At 46.0% G+C, this 18096-nt stretch overlaps 1 protein-coding gene across 2 annotated transcripts in view; it reads left to right on the plus strand.

Moving 5' to 3' along the window:
• The window catches only part of PCOLCE2 (procollagen C-endopeptidase enhancer 2), a 636371-nt gene that overhangs the window by 575925 nt on the left and 42350 nt on the right, over positions 1-18096 (plus strand). The window lies entirely within an intron of this gene.

Consider the following 18096-nt stretch of genomic DNA (forward strand, 5'->3'; position numbering starts at 1 on the left):
CCAGACCCCTGATTCATCTCCTGAAGGGGGGGTCAAGTGGGAATGGGGTCCAGAACAAGCCGAGGCAGTAAAACAACTCAAAAGAAGCCTCTCACAAGCGCCTTGCCTAGCTTACCCGGTCAGAAACAAGGAGTTCTTCCTGGAGACCGGGTTCTCTAGTACGTGCTTGACGGCAGTATTATATCAAAAGCATGACAAGGTCAATAAAGTAATCTCCTATGCGAGCAAAACTTTATCCTCTGTGGAGGAAAAATTCAACGATTGTGAGAAGGCACTCCTGGCAACGGTGTGGGCATTGAAGAATTACCGCCCGTTTATCCAGGGGGAACACATTATAGTGGAGACTCCACACCAGCCTCTGCAATATCTCCAAAGTGACAGAATCCGGGCCGGAAATGTGAGTAATTCCCGAATTACTTCCTGGATTCTGTCAATGCAAGGCTTTCCTGTGGAGGTCCGATATGGCTCAAACAAGAAGAGTCCCCTCGCGCAAGGTCTGGCTGACTTGCATGATTGTGCCAGAGAAAACTGTCTCGAGGACGAAAGTCTAAAAATCAAGGACAACATGGAGGCATACCTTAATTCCCCACACAAGGTCTTTGAAGAAGACAAGTGTGAGGGAATGCCCACTGTCTATGTGGATGGATGCTCTTACCATGTTGACAACAACGGGGAGAAAGAACTGGTGGCCGGCGTAGGGAATGCATGGGTGAATGAGTCCCCAGAACCCTCCGCTGGATACAAAATTGGTCCCCGAAGTAGTCAGGTGGCAGAATTGATGGCTGTGCATCAGGCCATCCTCACTGCTGTCCAACATCAACTCCACGAACTGGTCATAATCACAGATTCGGATTATGTACGGAACGGGTTCGTGGAGCACCTGGTTAATTGGAAAACCAGAGGCATGTTATGTGCTAACAACAAACCCTTGAAACATGGGAAGTTGATCCAAAACATTGATGATCTGGTCACCTCGAACGAGATGACCATCTATTGGAAGAAGATCAAGGGTCATTCCAAAGTAGAGGGACCAGACAAAACTGGAAATGATTTAGCTGATCAGCTGGCCAAAACCGGAGCCATCCAAGGGGATCTAATTGAGATTGAGTCCCTGTTGGGGGAAATCCAGGTCACTGCCATCACTAGGTCCCAGACAAATGCTCACAACGACCTTTCAATTGCACAATGGAGTAAGGAGACCCCTGATGCTGATTTGATTACTGCTCAGAAGGGGGATCCAATAATTGGTAAATTTTACCAGCACCTTGAGGACCCTGAGAACTTTCCCCTGACGGATACCGATTACATTGGGAAAGAGGACCTAAGAGTGTTGATGAAATGTCCAAAAATGTTCCGGATCCAAGGCGGTTTGTTGGTAAGGAAATCCAAAGCTGGCCACGACCAGTGGGTGGTTCCTACCTCATTCCGAAGCCTGATGTTAAGTCACGCCCATGATGCAGCCACCGCCGGTCATAGGGGGTTTCACACAACATTGGAAATCTTAAGAGAGGTTGCATACTGGCCACACATGGGGCAGGACCTCGACCAATACTTGAAGGGGTGTCTTGTGTGTGCACAATTTCAGCCATCATCCCTCACGCATCGTGCACCTCTCCAAAAGAGGGGGTTGACACTGCCATGGTCAGATTTACAAATCGACTTTGTAGGCCCTGTGATTCGCTCGGCTAGGGGGAATAAGTACATGTTGACTGTGACATGCTTGTTTACCAAGTGGGTGGAATGTCTCCCAGCCCCAAATTGCAAGGCAGAAACAGCAGCTGCCCTGATGATTAACCACATCTTTTCCCGTTTTGGTCTACCTCAAAGGATTGAATCAGACAGAGGTAGCCACTTCACCAGTGAAGTAATGACAAAGATGTGGGAGATACTGGGGGTCAAGAGAAAGCTGCATATTGCTTATAGACCAGCTACTTCTGGGGCAGTAGAGAGATATAACCGGACAATTGTGAGCATATTAAAGAAGTTTGTGGCAGATTCTGGGCCAAGTTGGGATATCCGATTACCTCTGGTCCTAATGGCTATCAGATCTACCCGTTCATCTGCAACCAAAATGTCACCATTTGAGTTGATGACTGGGCGCAAGATGGTGCTTCCTCAGCATTTGCTCTACAGGACCCAAGAGCAGACACTGATAAATGCCTCCACTACTCATGAGTATGTAGAGAATTTAAGGAAACACCTCCAACATGCTTTTGCTTATGCTCAGCGGAATCTAGAAAGATCAGCTGATAGCATGAAGACCCATTATGACCTGAAAACTCTACAGGACCCAAGAGCAGACACTGATAAATGCCTCCACTACTCATGAGTATGTAGAGAATTTAAGGAATTTAAGGAAACACCTCCAACATGCTTTTGCTTATGCTCAGCGGAATCTAGAAAGATCAGCTGATAGCATGAAGACCCATTATGACCTGAAAACTTCCAGGAAGGAATATCAGGTGGGAGACCGGGTCTATCTATACAACTTCCAAAGGAACCAGGCCAAGCAGCGCAAATTTTTGCCTACATGGAAGGGACCCTTTGAGATCATCGACAAAATCTCCCCTGTGGCCTACAAAATCCACATCCCCAAAGGTCCTTTGGCAGCGGGGGAAGACAAGTGGGTCCACATAAACCAGTTGAAATGTTGCCATCCCAGGCACACTCTGCAACAACTGGAGGAATCCTCTGGAATCCTAGCGGGTACTGTCTCAGACTAATTCAGTTCCAACCATAAAACATACCACATCGAGTCTCTAAAATATTGTGATTTGCATGAAACTGTCTCTTAGTTATACTGTTTTTATTAAAATAAGAATGTAATGTTTCGTTATGATAAAATGCATATGCTGCCCCACTATCTCAACGGTGGTGGAAAAACGTCTATGAATAGGTATTGCCGCTCTTCCTTTGTCGTCCTAGGAGAAAGAAAACCTTGAGACGGGCCAAGGAGGACGATCCGGAGACCGGGAGCTGAGACGCAACGGGCTCGGGGTACCGCCCAATATTCCCATCAGGACCGGCGAGGAGAACCAATCGATCCGACCGGATGGAGGAAAAGATGCTGAACTGTGCCATCTATTGGAAGAAGATGAGGAAACATCCCAGATCTTGCGAGTCCCATCAGTGAAACCGAATGGCCATCGCAAGAGGGGGGCTTGTGGGATGTATTTACCCATGCATCCGAGCCCTACCTCAAAACTGTGCAGTACTGACATGAAAACATCATGATGGCCAGAGCTTCCCAGAAAATGCACAGGGAAATGCAGGAAGAATAGGCTGCCATTCATTTTTGCCGATGTTATGGGCACAGAAGGACGCTGCCTAAAACCACCATTGGACTACCCGCACAGTAGTCTGAAACCATTGGGAATGGCAATGCTGATTGCCAAATGCAACCTAGAATTGTGGGGAATTCATTTCTTAAATCCCAAAAATGGGTGCAGTACCAGTACTCACCACTATCCAAAAGCCGGCAATTTAAAACAACACCAGATTTTACTTTTTGTAGAAAACTGAATGAATGAACCCAAAACATGCCAAAGAAAGACTTACTGAGAGGTGGATACAATGTAAAGTGATATTCTGAAGTGACTCGAAGGTTTATAACAAGACTGGCTGAGCTGTGGAGTGCAGCAGTTTAAGTTGCACTGGATTTAAAGACACTAAAATCGAAAATGTTTAGATGAAATGAGTGAGCTATGTTTGGTGTCACATGCCTTTGTAACTGTTTAAATGTCATAGTTTTAAACTTAGAATCAGCCTTCTAGCTGCATATGTAAAAATGTTTAGTTTTATTTGAATGCAGGAACTGGGGAACAAAAAGTGACATTTTATCTGAAACCTGGCTTAAGGAACTGAATTCTGCCTGGCAACAACCCCCATCAGAAGGGAAACTTGAGTCACAGCTGTGTTCCCAGGCCATCTGCCCTTTTGCTGCTCACACAAAGGATATGCCATCTATCTGATAATTGAATTACCTGCTCTGCAGGAAAGTGAACAAAGCCCTGTCCTGGCCCAGGCAAAGGTTTTATTGGCAGGAGTCGTAAATGGTCGTAAAAAGTGGCTTCCTCCTGAGGAAAGGGGAGGAGCACTGCCTGTGAGAGCAAGCTGGCTTGGCAGAACTGGATTGCTGAGAGGAAACCACACCCCTTTGGAGCCAGAACATAACTCTAAAAAGATGAATAACTCATAGAGCGGACATGTGAAAATTTTATAAATGACACCATAACTCTTGTGATTTTTCTGCCCACATTTTAAGAGGTTTTTCGACCCGGTGGCATGTTCAGGGGGGTGTCAGCGGAAAAGTGGATATAACTCTAAATGTATGCATGTTAAAAATCTGAAACTTCATCAAGTAATGTCCATACTCCCTGCGCACATGTATGTAAAGTTGGGTCAATGTCAGAAATTGCAAAATCAGTTAAAAAGTGAAATATGTGCCATTTCTGAATGCAAGCTCCCAGGAAGAGCAGAGTTTGAACAGGGGATACCTCCTGTAATGCATGATGGGTGCATATGATTTTAAAACAATATGTACCTCTGCAAATATGTATTTGTTTCAAATCTAGATTTGTGTGTAAGTTGACAGGAGGAGTGGACTTTCTGCAGGCTGTAAAATGACATCCCTCTGACTCACAGTTCATTCCCCAATCAAATGATAAATGGAAGTTTGACCAATTAGAAGCTGAGAGAGAGGTAGGGTCAGTGATGCTAGAACACACCCACATTCTAAACACATAAAAGCAGACAGACATGACAGATAGAGACCTTCAAATTCCATCTGCAGCGGGACGCTCTGCCGGAAAAATCCATACTTTACCTCCATCAAACCTCCAGAGAGCCAAACTAGAGACTTCAATCTATTCAGAACTAAGAGACCAGACCAGAGAGAAAGCAGTGCTGTACCCAGAGAGACCCAGACCAGCAGTGAGAGCTGACCCAGATCACTGTGAAGTGCAGAGGCCAGACCAGACCAGACCAGAGTCCAGTTTAAAACCCTGACCAGATTCGTGACGAGGCCCATTTAACTCAAGAATATAGTGTGAGTACCTAGAAAACTGTGCAGATCCAATCTCCTAGTTAAAATAATATAATTCAATCCTATTTTAATCTAAGTAGAACTGTCTCCTAACTGTCACCTGTCATTTGTAAAGCTGTCACTTGTCATTTCCGAGTTGCAAGTTGCACGTGTCTTTTTGAACTTTAAAATTTCAAATCTGAAAAACGACCTTTATTAAATCGCTCATATCTCTGCAACCGTTTGTGCTAGAGACTTGCAGTAACTTTTATTTGGAAGCTGAGATCCTAGGCTTTCCTAGGACCCCAAAACGATAGAGATAGTCCTTGTGGTTCCTCTGTAATAGCGCTCGGCGCATCCGCGAATTTTACAGCGATTTGCAAATTTCTTCACATGTAAAAACTGCTGCTGCTTGCCTTCCATTTGCCAGAAATTCGTTTAACCTGCTAGCTATCCCTGCATCATTGCTAGTGTGAACCTGGACTAATATTAACTAGATACCACTCACCCTGAACCTCTGAAAAGGGAATTAAAAGCATTTTAGCATATTTTTTAATTCATTGCCAGCACATATCAAAGCAATTTGGGCCTGTGTTTTCAAACTTCTGTAGTCTAAGCTGGCTGGGGTGAACTGATTTACATTGATTGCATTTCTGAGAACTGTGTGTTTTCCTTCCATTTCCTTGCCTTGCATCAAGGGGGGGAGGGGATTGCCAGAGAAAAGTGATTACATTGTTTGGTTGAAATCATATTGAGTATTTTCTGTACTGCATTCATTGAATATTGCATCCACCTGAGCTTACATAAAGCATTCTCTACCACATTATACTTCTGTACCTATTTACCAGTGTGCTACCTTATCCATTTCATGTCAACTCATTAGTGATTATAAGAAGTGTGCTAGTGCCAGATTCTCCGTTGTTGATCTTTATCATATCAGATTAAGTGTGCTATTCAATTATTAATTTATTATAAAGTGTGTTATATATATATTTTAATTTATCAAATAAACCTTTTAAACTTGCAAAACAGAACTACTTCTTGGCTCAGTGGGGTCAGGGGGATTCCAAGAGAGGGGTGTTATATAGGGGTAGTCATCCAGAACGCATGAACTGGACATAAAGATATATCAATAAGGGTTTTCATTCAGTATTATAGACTAGGCGTTGACTTAGCTGTAGTGTTGAATTGAATCCTCTTACACACCCACGTCCAGATCTCCCGTATGTCATCGAAACTGACGCATCCAGCCTAGCCATGGGAGCAGTTCTGTCTCAAAGAGATCCTGAAACCAACCAACTGCATCCCGTAGCATTTTGGTCCAGAAAATTCTCGGCACCAGAGATTAATTACGCAATCACTGACAAAGAACTGTTAGCCATAAAGTCCGCTTTTAAAGCCTGGCGGCATTACCTGCTTGGCGCTCGACATACCATCACGGTGATCACTGATCACCGGAATTTACAGTATTTGAAGACCGCCAAGGCTCAGTCATCACGGCAGCTCTGATGGGCTTTGTTTTTCGCTGAATTTGATTTCGTGATTACTTATCGACCTGGCTGCAAGAACGGCAAAGCAGACGCCTTATCCCGAATTGGAAGGGGAGAATCTGATACAAACTCAGAACCAGTACCAATAATTCCCGAACAGAGAATTCTAGGCATGACTTCATTACAGACGCTTGAAGACATTCAAGTCAGAGTGAAACAACTCCTGGACCCTACAGTCCTACAGGATTGGATACAAAAGGGATCAGACTTTACCATAGATAATGGTTTACCTTATTACCAAGGACGCTTATTCCTGCCGCACAAGGATTTACACAAACTAGTTATTTCAGGTTATCATGATACATTAATAGAGGGACACCCCGGACAAGACAATGGAAAAGGTGAAACGACAATTCTGGTGGCCCTCTTGGCGAAAAGATGTTAAATTTTTTGTGATGTCCTGTGGTGTTTGCGCCCAAAATAAAGGTCAAAAGAAAAGACCAGCCGGTCTCCTTCAACCTCTAGACATTCCGCCAGCACCCTGGCACACCCTATCAATGGATTTTATTACGGACTTGCCTCCTTGTTTGGGATACAATACCATTCTGGTAATTGTGGATTTGTTTTCCAAAATGGCCCACTTCATTCCTTTGAAAGGTTTACCTTCAGCTTCTGTCCTAGCCAAAGAATTCCTCGAAAATATTGTTCGGCTACATGGATTCCCATCTATACTAATCTCTGACCGGGGAAGCCAATTCATTTCCCACTTCTGGCGCAAATGTTGTCAAATGGCACAAATCGACGTAAGATTATCGACCAGTCACCACCCTCAGACCGATGGTCAGACCGAGAGGACAAATCAGACCCTTGAGCAGTACTTACGGTGTATGTTACAGCAATCTGAAAGCAACTGGAAAGACATTCTTTGGATAGCCGAATACGCATATAATGATTCGGTACACTCTGGAACTGGCCATAGTCCTTTTTATACCTTGTTTGGACATCACCCTCGAACCTCAAACCTCGACTCACCTCAGAACCTCGGAGTGCCCGCAGTAGAACATCTGCATTCTACCATTACCCGAGCCTTCAAAGAGGCAACCACGCATTTACAACAAGCCAAGAGAAAATACAAAGAGAATGCTGACCTACATCGGAGTGAAGCACCTCCGTATCAGATTGGGGATCAAGTGTGGTTAGCTACCAGACATTTACCGCTCAAAGGTCCTCAAACTTTTAACCCAAAATATCTGGCACCTTATTCTATTACGGCAATAATTAACCCAGCAGCGGTTAAACTTGATTTACCAGCTAATATGCGAATTCACCCTGTTTTTCATGTGTCACTTCTGAAACCAGTGGTCCCCGGAACCCGACTACTCAAACCTCCAGAACCTATTCAAATAGATGGGGAACCCGAATTCGAAGTGAAGAACATTTTAGATTCAAAAATGTTTAGGTCAAAGCTTTTCTACCTAATTGATTAGAAGGGGTATGGACCTCAGGAGAGGTCGTGGGAACCCAGTGACCATGTGCATGCACCTCGATTAATCAGGAAATTCCACCGACTCTTCCCAAACAAACCAAAACCCCCAGAGGGAACAACCTTGGGAGGGGCCTTGGGGGGGAGTGCTGTCACGATGCCCGCTCCCGGGGAGCCGGCTCAGGCCCTGCGTCCCCGAAAGCGGACATCAAGTCCCCGGGGAAGGTCCCAGCAACCCCTTATAGGGGCCCTTTAGACATTGTCCTGGCGCCTATGGCGCCAGGCTCATTATGAAAGTGTTTGGGTGCACTTACCTGATGCAGACCATGCTGCAGAACCCCGGCCTCCTTGAGGCCTGAAATGAACTACTTTACCTGTGGGACTCATTTACCACCCGGGCGTGGTCGGGGAAGGATACATACCTGATTGGAGGAAGGACACATTCTAGGAACTTCTTCCAAGGCTATTTAAACCACACCCGATCAGCCACACGTGCTTCGCGTTGTTCTGCATCTAGCAGCTGGACGCTCACCGTGTCTGCTCCTGCATCTTGACTTCTGCCACACCTGCCAGCATCCTGAATCACCTGCAAAGGAAGGGAACAAGAGAACAGAAGAAGGAAAAGGCCTCACCTGCTAAATCTGCATCCCAGAGACATTTCGATGACAATCCTGAAAAGGAAGACATTTATTTTTAAAAGCACATCGCATCGATCGCTGCAGCGCCGCATTCTACTCACCTTTACAGGGCGCCTCCATGTTCAGCAGCGACCATCCGGATTCGCAGTCGCGCCCCCGCGCCTAGGGAGAAAAAGACAAGAACAAAGGTGAGAGAAAGAAGGGAAAAGGGAAGCTAAAACTCCACGTCAAGACTTACCTGTTGGGTCATTCCCTTTTCATTTTGGGTCCGCGCCGCATCCAGGCATTTTCGGACCCCGGCCCCTAAGGGGAAAAAGACATCAGCGTTAATGAGTGAATGAAAAGACATTACCAAAACACTCATTAAAGACTTACCTGATTTCCACAAGGATTTCACCGCTCACCTCGGGTCGGTGCCTGTTCCCCGGCATTCAGTACCCCGGCCCCTATGGGGAAAAAGACACTAGTATTAGAACATTAATGCATGGACACAAGGGGAACCACTTATAGAAAAAACTTACCTGGAAGCCAAGCAAGTTTGGTTCTCACCCATCCGAAAATCCAGTGACGTAACTGGATACCAACGCGCCCCTGCATCAGAAGCAGGATGGAGAGCTCGTCTTTCCAGACCCTAAGGTGAGACGCTACGGGGAAGCACAGAAGGGTTTTGAGGAGGGTGCGAGGGGTAAGTGGGAGGCCGATTGCATTACCCCGCAGACAGTTAACCCCCTATTCTCACCTACAGAAGGCTACTTCTGCGAGTCAGACAAGCCGGATCTGGGGCCCGGTCCTGTCCGTCTTCCGAACCCTGCGCATCACCTTAGACGAGGTCACAGCAGCGCGAACCAGGCCAGCGCCACCGTGGGAGTCAGGTGAGCATTACATTGAGTGCCGCCTGAGTGTCAGCGTGAGGGCTGGAGTCAACCAGATGTTGGAGTGCCTGCGGGTTGTGTGGGCGGTGTCAAGAGAGGTGCCCTGTGCATGAAGCTGTGTGCTAGTGGGGGTGCAATTGAGACACGTGAGCATGGTATTGTAATATTATCCTATAGAACTTCTTCATGCATGCACGCATGTGTGTGTGCGTCTGTGTGTGTATGTGTGATGTTGGGATCATACAGCACATGGGATGAATGTGTCGTAGGAGTATAACTGTCTGCACAGCTCTTGGAGGCACAGGGTGCTACTGAGCTGTGTGTCGCTGTGATTGTTGGTGTAAACTGAGCCTGCCAGCGCGCCTGGAAGAGAACATCACGGGAATATGTCCGAGCAGCGCCCTTTGTGTCTTTAGATGATAAGATATCAGGAAAGTGTGCAGGTATACTTATTTATTTCAGTTTTTATGTTATGTTGAGCATGTTCTGTAAAGTGCAAGGTTCCGCATTTCCATGGTTTCTTGGCGCTGGATGCTGCCGCAGAGTTGTTTCAGCAGAAGTGAGTTCTTTTGCAGAAGATTTCCTCAGGTGGGATAATGAGTGCTACATGCCTTCTGCACACCCTAGTATCACTGGAGTATGTCTTTTGCTCAGGGGCGAGGGATGCCTGGGTGTCAGTTTTTATTTGTGTTTGTTCAGTGCTTGAAATGGTAGGGGGAACCGTCACTTCTTAGAGGGGCGGGGCTATGGGAAGGAGGGGATGGGGCCAAGGGGTGTGGCTCCGGTCAGGTTGTGCAACACCATCTCTACATAGAAATTAATCCTACGCGATTTGCATAAAAGCAAAGAGCGTTATGGGAACAACATAATGGCCACAATTTTAAATGTTAAACATGTCTTATAGTGATTGATTAAGAAAACCTTTTAAACAAATAATGGGCTCTTCTGTTTTTATTGGTCACAATAATCACCCTAATAAAAAGATGTCTGTACATTTCAGGACATATATGCCAGTTTGAAAAACTACAGAGCAGTATGTGATGCTTCAACAGTTTCTGTAGGCAGGCTATGTTTTTAGTTCATTAAAAAGAGGTAGTGAAATGTTCTAAAGGCACAACAACGGTCAAAAAAGTGCTTCGCATTTGTGGGGAAACGGGATGGTAGCATTCATTGGGTTCAAATTGTTTTCTTAAAATAAACGCTGTTTCTTTTACGGGAACGTGTTCTCTTTTAACAGCTCTTGTTAATTAAGGAGAATCAAGACCGTTCCATTAAGTTCCATTGACCAAGAGGTTCCCCCTGGGTTGGCAAGAATGTCCGACTATATTGACAGAGAATCGTTATCCTTGAGACAGAAGTAGTACCACAGCTGTATCACTCTGTCATGTTTCCCTGCAAAATATTCTCTTATCACATTCAATTAACATTTCAAATACGATCAGAGCATGTGCCGCACAGCCATCAATAAATCAATACTGGTCCTCGTGGGTCTGACCTTTCTAAATAGGCTTTGCTCTGGATACCAGGACCGTAGCAAGGATTCTGGCCTACATGTACATACATGCAATGGTGCAAAACAGTACTGGTAGCTTTGAGTGCTTAAAATGTTGTGAACAAAAATCCCATGCGGTGTAAGCTGTATCAGAGGTACAACCTCCTGATGGGACTGAATATGCATGCTTAAATTCAAGACAAGTGTATAAAGACAGGATACTAATCCCATAGCTGGCTACAAGAGAGGATGTGCTGCCACAATTGGCTACCAGGACACCTCACCCACGGGCGGGCGGTACTTCCCGCCCTCTCACAATGCCAGCGTGTGCCAGGCATTGCTGGCTCAAACGCCAACCATAATCACACCTGCACAGTCTTCATTGTACCAGCAGCACAATATCAAAATGCCATTGGGGGCCAGCACATTCGTACACTTCTTATAGTAAGTCGATGTGGTTTGTAGGAATGGAAATCCAATAGGAACTTAATTGTGCTTCTTTTCAAGCCTCGTGTGAATCCGTTTTCCTCCCACCCCAACACTTTCTACATGCTCCTGTTTCACCGTCTAACCAGTTGTTCTCGTTCTTGGACAGGGCCCATTCTCAATCTGGGGTAAACCCAATTGCTGTGTCGCTTTGCTATGAATACCTGCATACTTCCTGGATGTGCGGGCAGAGGGAACCCAGGACCATGGTCTTTAAAAAAAACCAGTCTGGTTGGTGGGTGAAAGGGGTTCGATTGGTATAGCAGATTTGCTGTGGGAGGGGCCTTTAAAACAGGCAATGAAACATATCACTGTTTTGGCTTTTGTGTAAGCATTGTATAAGCAACTGCCAGGTATTGCCAACATATTTGCCCAGGTACTCATACAGTGTGTCAGCTACTGCTATCATATACCCAGGTACTGCCATCATGTACCAGGTATTTCCAACATCTGCTATGCTACTCATAGCATATACTGCCATCAAAGTCTACATACTCACAGCATTTCCAGGTTTTTCTATCAAAAGCCCAGATGATCACACCATTGGCAAGTATTGTCATCAAACGTCCAGAAACTCAGCCTATTGTCAAACTATGCTGTCAAAAGGCCAGGAACTCTCCCTGCTGCTATAAATTGCCAGCAAATGCCCAGGTACTCTACCAATTGACAGGCACTGCCTTGAAAAGCGCATGTGCTCACCCCGTGGCCAACTCAGTCCACTTGCCCCAAACTCTCCTACTATTTTTATTGCACCAATTCTTCCATAGAAAAGATGCGACATAGAAAGGTCAGTGGGGAGGGCGTGGCAGTGGGAGCCCTGGAGGTGGGCTTAACACGTACCCCTAGTGCACTGGCCACTTTTGGCTCTAGCCACATGCTTAAGGGCTGTACCACGGGGAAAGCAGGGGTGGGGGGCTGTGTCAGGAGAGCAGCAGTCCTCAGGGAAGATCAGCTCTTGTTTTGAGAAGAAGGTAGTGTCAATGCAGTGATGTCCAGTGAAGCGGGCCATGCTCCCCAGTGCTCAACTGGGCCTCCATTCTTCTCGGGAAGCACTTGCCAGGACTGAAGCTAAGCAACAGAGCACAGACCTTGAGGCACGCAAATAGAGTTACCCTGAACCGGAATGCTCCCTGCCATGAATCCCACCATTGGCACCAGTATAGCTCAGTGGCAACGCGTTCGTCTTGGGAGCAACATGACACAGGTTCGAATCCTGATGGGAACAACATGACACAGGTTCGAATCCCGGGTCAGCGTTTAGAAACCTTTGCGGTATTAAGCGAGTTATAAATAACCTATCATAATAATAAATGAATGGGTACGTGTGTGCCTCATATGTACCCGCCCATATGCCTACACTATGTAATGCTAAAGTGTCACCTTCTATTCTACGCCACAGACACTTTTCTATTCTAGGTTGTTGTTTCTATCTGCATCATCATGTCAACGTCAGGTGTGCATATTAGAATGCAGGGAGGCTGGGCTGGCTAGGTTGATTGTGCTGTACAAGAGTATCTCACACCCAGGCATAAGTGGGTATGATGGGCTTTGCCCACAGCAGAGGGTAACCCCTCTTGGACAGTCTAGCTCAAGAACTCAATGAGCTAGCTAGTCCACATGAATAGCATGGGGTAGAGCGCTGCCTGAGAACCATGCAGTGTGACTGTGTGATCTGCAACGGAGGGGCCCAGACGTGCCATAGTCGTGGATTTTACACAAGTGGTGAAGGAAGTAAAAGAGAGAGAGTGTGTGTGTGTGTGTGTATATATATATAATATTCAGTTGATAACTGCTTGCTTGACCAGTGTGCTTTTGGAGAAGAAACTAGCCTTCCCTTGGGTTTCCGTTTGTCCTTTGGCTTGGATCTGTTCACCATTTCACATGCTGAATCCTTCCTCACATGTAGGTGACAGAATCCATGGCAAACAGGAAAGAACTGTTCTTGTGGTGACACCATGGCCAGCAGCCCTTTCTGTGTCCGCACATTCCCTGTGACCACCTTGCTGAGGGGAGGGGAGCAAGTCCCTCTGGTTTACCCCAGCGGCCTCTAGCCCCATAGGACACAATGAAGCTATGTCCTGGTAGGGGCCCTGGGTAGGTGGACGAGCTGACCTAGGATTATCAGCCCTTAGAAGGGCAGAAGAAATGTTTCTTTGTTACTAGCTCTGGAGCAGAAGGTTGACCACCCATGTCAGCTGCATTCTCTGGTTTCAAGAACGTTGTCTGCTGCTCTGTTGGCGTAACCTCCTACTCTCAGCAAAGTCTCCAACTATGTTGTTTGCTGCTGTTTCGAGCTTGGCTTGAAAGCTCAGCTATCTGACTTAATTTAGAAACCATTTGTGTACCACTTCCATGATGTTGGGTTATTATTGTGGATGTTGAGTATTTGGCTTGGAGTTTAAGTTCCTTGACCCTTTTAGTGTATTCCATAGAATGTTTGATCTTTAGAAGCCTTAGGGTCGGGCGGGGGAGGGGAGTGGGGGCTGGAGGGGCAGGGGGTTGTTCATAAGGGACCCCTCATACAGGGACCTGCTTCACATCCACAATGACTTTAAATGTTAATTCAATGGGAACGATATAGCCATGAACAGTGATACTGTGTGGGGTAAATGCATGGACAAAGTCAGAGGTACCTGCTGAATTCCTGGCAGGCGGACAATGATACAGCTGGATCTTTCCACTCTTGGCAAAACTGGGTAGTGGCAACATTGCTAGACAGCTGGCACTGATGTTGGGGCATGGGGGGGCATTGGAGCCACAGGCTTGTAACGAACATAATAAACAGAATGTGAAAACAGTGGTCTTCGAAGCCAGCAGAAATAGAATGAACTGTTGCAAAAGGCGCCAAGATGATGGAGCAGCTGGGAGAGATGGGGCCCCTCATCACAAGGGGCAGCCATGTGTGGAATAATGCGGCCCATACGTCCAAACAACCTGAATGTTGTGACAGAGGGAAAACTGGAAGGCACCAAGCCCAACCAAGGTCCTGAAAATATGGTAGGATAACAATCAGACTACAATCGTAAGACTTGATTATTATATATGTGGAAGAGTGTCTTGGGATGGGTTCTGCAGGCTCAAACAAATTGCTAAGTTTACAGACATTGAAAGAGTTCAAGTGTCCGAATAGGCCGAGTCAAATAGGCAGAGTCGAATGGCAGAGTCATATAGGCACTGCCTAACCAAGCTCCTGCTGGTGGAAAGCAGAGATATGTTAATCGTTATGTCTAGTAGCTTTCCTGAAGTTGAAGGAGGGTCATTTAGGACCACCAGCCCAACCAGGTTCATGCTGGTCGAAGGGAGAAAATCAGCTGATGCAGGTGGTAATGGATGCTTGCTGGGGGTGCTTCGGCAATCTGAGTGCCCACCGGCCAGGGGGCCTCCTTGGCAACCTCCTCTGCCAGAAGAGTGAGCTCCTGGTCAGTGAATTTGGGTTTTCCGCTGCCACTCATCCCGGCTTTTAACACTTGTTCTGTCCCCTGGATCATGCCCAGTGCGCATATGGGCTAGCTGGAGTTTGGATCCAAAGATACAGGCTGGAGTCTGTGCTGCAATTGCTGCTGCGTGCAGTCTTATCCTGCACATGTGTGATATTTCCGGTTTGGGTCTATTTGACCTAAAACATTTGGCCTAATCACATTTGATCGAATTTGTTTGACCTTTTTTTCAGTCTAAAATGAGGGGGGAGACCCCCTGCAACCCACCTCCACTTCCCCTCAACCTAATCTATACCCTTACTCACCCCATATATATATTTAATTAAATTTGACCGAAATAAAGGTCAAAAGAATTTGATCAAATGTTTTAGGTCAAATGTTTTTAGGTCCATTATGCCAATACGATAGTTCCTCGTCCGTTAATGGCATTTCTACATGCGATGATGCCTATCCAGTTTAATCGCATGGCTGAATGCAGATATTATCGCATACGGTAGCTGCCTTTAGTGCATGCCTGCCAGTAAAGTCTGAAACGTGCAGTGTGCCTCACATCACCGCAGGCGGTAATGGAAATTACTGCATTTGACGTTTCTGGGTATTTTAACAGAAAACTCATTGTGAAGCCCTGTGTTCCCAAAGAGCTGCAGTTCTGGCAAACATCTGGGATGAGCCTGGGCCGCAAACATAGTAGGATTTTCAGATTGGGGTGGACTTCATGCCATATATCTTTCTTCTCCCCTACAAGTATTCCATACGATCTTTTAGGTCGGGGCTAGGTGATGGCATCACTAACCTCTGGCCCGGTGGCTCATATGCCACTCGCCTCGGCCCCATCCCAGACTTCAAAAGCTATGTGTGTTCTTATGTCACATTTATTGTTAAGAGTGAAACATCAATGCAAAGTAAAGAATATGGTACGTGTAATGTATTTTAAAATTTGTGAAAAGAAAACTGCATTTTATATTTTTTTCTGTAGATAATGCACGTTGTGGCTCGCTTCGCAGGCCTCCATAAATTATGCAGAGGCCAGCTGTTATGTTCGGACTTGGGTGCAAACAGATTCCATCCATGCATTTTTAGTCAATTTCACTATGAAGTGCAAAACAAAGTTGCTAATTCAGGTGTAATCCCCTGTGCACCTTGGTTTTTGCACTTCGTACTGCAAATTAAGTCAATGCTGCTGACTGTTTACGCGCGGCCGGCGGCATTTCCAATGGATTCCTATGGAATCTGCAGGCTTTTAGCTGGCGTAAAAGCAGGCTGGTTCCATAGGCATCCAAATCATTTGAGCCAAAATGAACATATCATGCTGGGGTAAATGCATGCTTGTGTGTATGGTGTGGATGATGGTGCTGAGGGAAACAGTAATTCCTTTACGTGCCCCACATGGGTGTAATCTTAGGGGGGTGGGGGCAAGGGTGGCTGTCCCCCTCCCAACTTTTGTGGCACACCATTTTGTTCCACCCATTTGGCAGGGGTCCCTTTCATTTAGATGGCATGTCCCCGCCCACCAACATTTTCAGCAAAGTTACTCCACTGGTGCATCCTGTCTGCCATACAAATGATTGAAAATGTGGAGTAGATCAAAAAGCATGCATAACCTTTTTTATGCATGCATTTTTTACATATGCGTTATACTCTGCGACGGATGCGACCCCCACTGCGTTTTATCCCATTATACGTTATTGCTTAAAAAGATGATTTCATATTTCAGATTGAGGGCGGCGATCTGCACCATGTGGCCCTCCATCCCCAATGAACCCTCATATTCACCTGAAATTCACTTTATAACCAACTCGGCTGGGGTGAAAGGCGTAACATCCTCCCTATACAAAATGCTGCTTGGAAAATTGGGTAACACCTCTCCGCCGACCCGGGAAGCATGGAATAGCGAACTGGGCCTGACTATCACCGATGCCATGTGGGGTAAAATGTGCATGCACACATGTAAGGTCTCCCTAAATGCTAGGTTTCGGTGCATACAATACAAGCTCCTGAATCGCCTATATTACACTCCGCATAGGGTGGGGAAATTTGCGCACAGCCAGACCCATACTTGCCCAAGATGTAAATCCATGGAAGCAGACCACATCCACATGTTCTGGTCATGTGATGCGCTGGGCCCATATTGGAAAGCCATCATGGAGGCCCTTGCTGAAATAACTGGGATCCACATCACACCTGACCCACTGGCCGCTCTGTTCGGGCTATGGGATGGGCCTGAGGTGAGCAGGGCGTCCAAGTTCCTGAACATCGGGACTATGGTCGCCAAAAAATGTATACTACAGTGTTGGAAGCGCCGCTCCCCTCCCTCTTTCGAAATGTGGCTGAAGGCCCTCACCTTGACTCAGATATGCAAAGAAGACTATATTAATACTCTCCCCATGACCTCTCGCCCCAAGAATATATGGGTCGACTTTTGCAGAGCTGTGAACAGTAAAGATGATATTGGACTGCTCTCCTCTCCCGTGTCAGACTCATAGCCCCTGCGTTTCCTTGAATGGCTTTGAACTGCTTGAGATTCCGTCTGCCCTTTTCTGTCCCCCCGTATGCAATGCCATTCAACTATTTGTAATATTATTCGTTATGTTTGCCTGCTCTTTCCTCGTGCCAATAAAGAAAAGTAAAAAAATAAAAAAAGAGGATTTCAACTGAACTCATTAAACAGTGTTGCTATCAGGAGCAATTCATGGTGGAAGGAGAGATGCTCACAATGCAAAAGTATACCTTTAGACAGGGTGACCTTGGTAATATAAGCCAAACTATCAAATTTTGAATTGAAACCCACTCTAGATGCACCTGTAAGAGCGGAGTTGGGTATGGACTCAATTGGGGCCCAAATAGAACTTAAATCCGTCTTGGACTGGACTCAAGGATGGTTGAACGAGGGTGCAGGAATTTCTCTGCAATCACAAATGGGGAGGTAAGCCACGGACTGTTGCATGAGCATCCTTTGCCTGGCCTATGTGAAAGCTACTTTAGAGATGGTGCAGCCGAGGATTGGAACAATTGGCATGCAGCCAATCAAGATCAGATTAACATAATAGGACATTTGTGTAGAGTGTGCTGCCACGAGAGGATTCTGATCATGGCTTCTCAACATACATTTCATGCAATTTATTTTACTGTGAATGTCAGTTGATTACCGGGCCACTATACGTCTCGTTGATATTTA

The sequence above is a fragment of the Ambystoma mexicanum genome, chromosome 10 (genome assembly GCF_040938575.1).
Source record: "Ambystoma mexicanum isolate Mex_15411 chromosome 10, UKY_AmexF1_1, whole genome shotgun sequence".
In the NCBI taxonomy this organism is placed as follows: Eukaryota; Metazoa; Chordata; class Amphibia; order Caudata; family Ambystomatidae; genus Ambystoma; species Ambystoma mexicanum.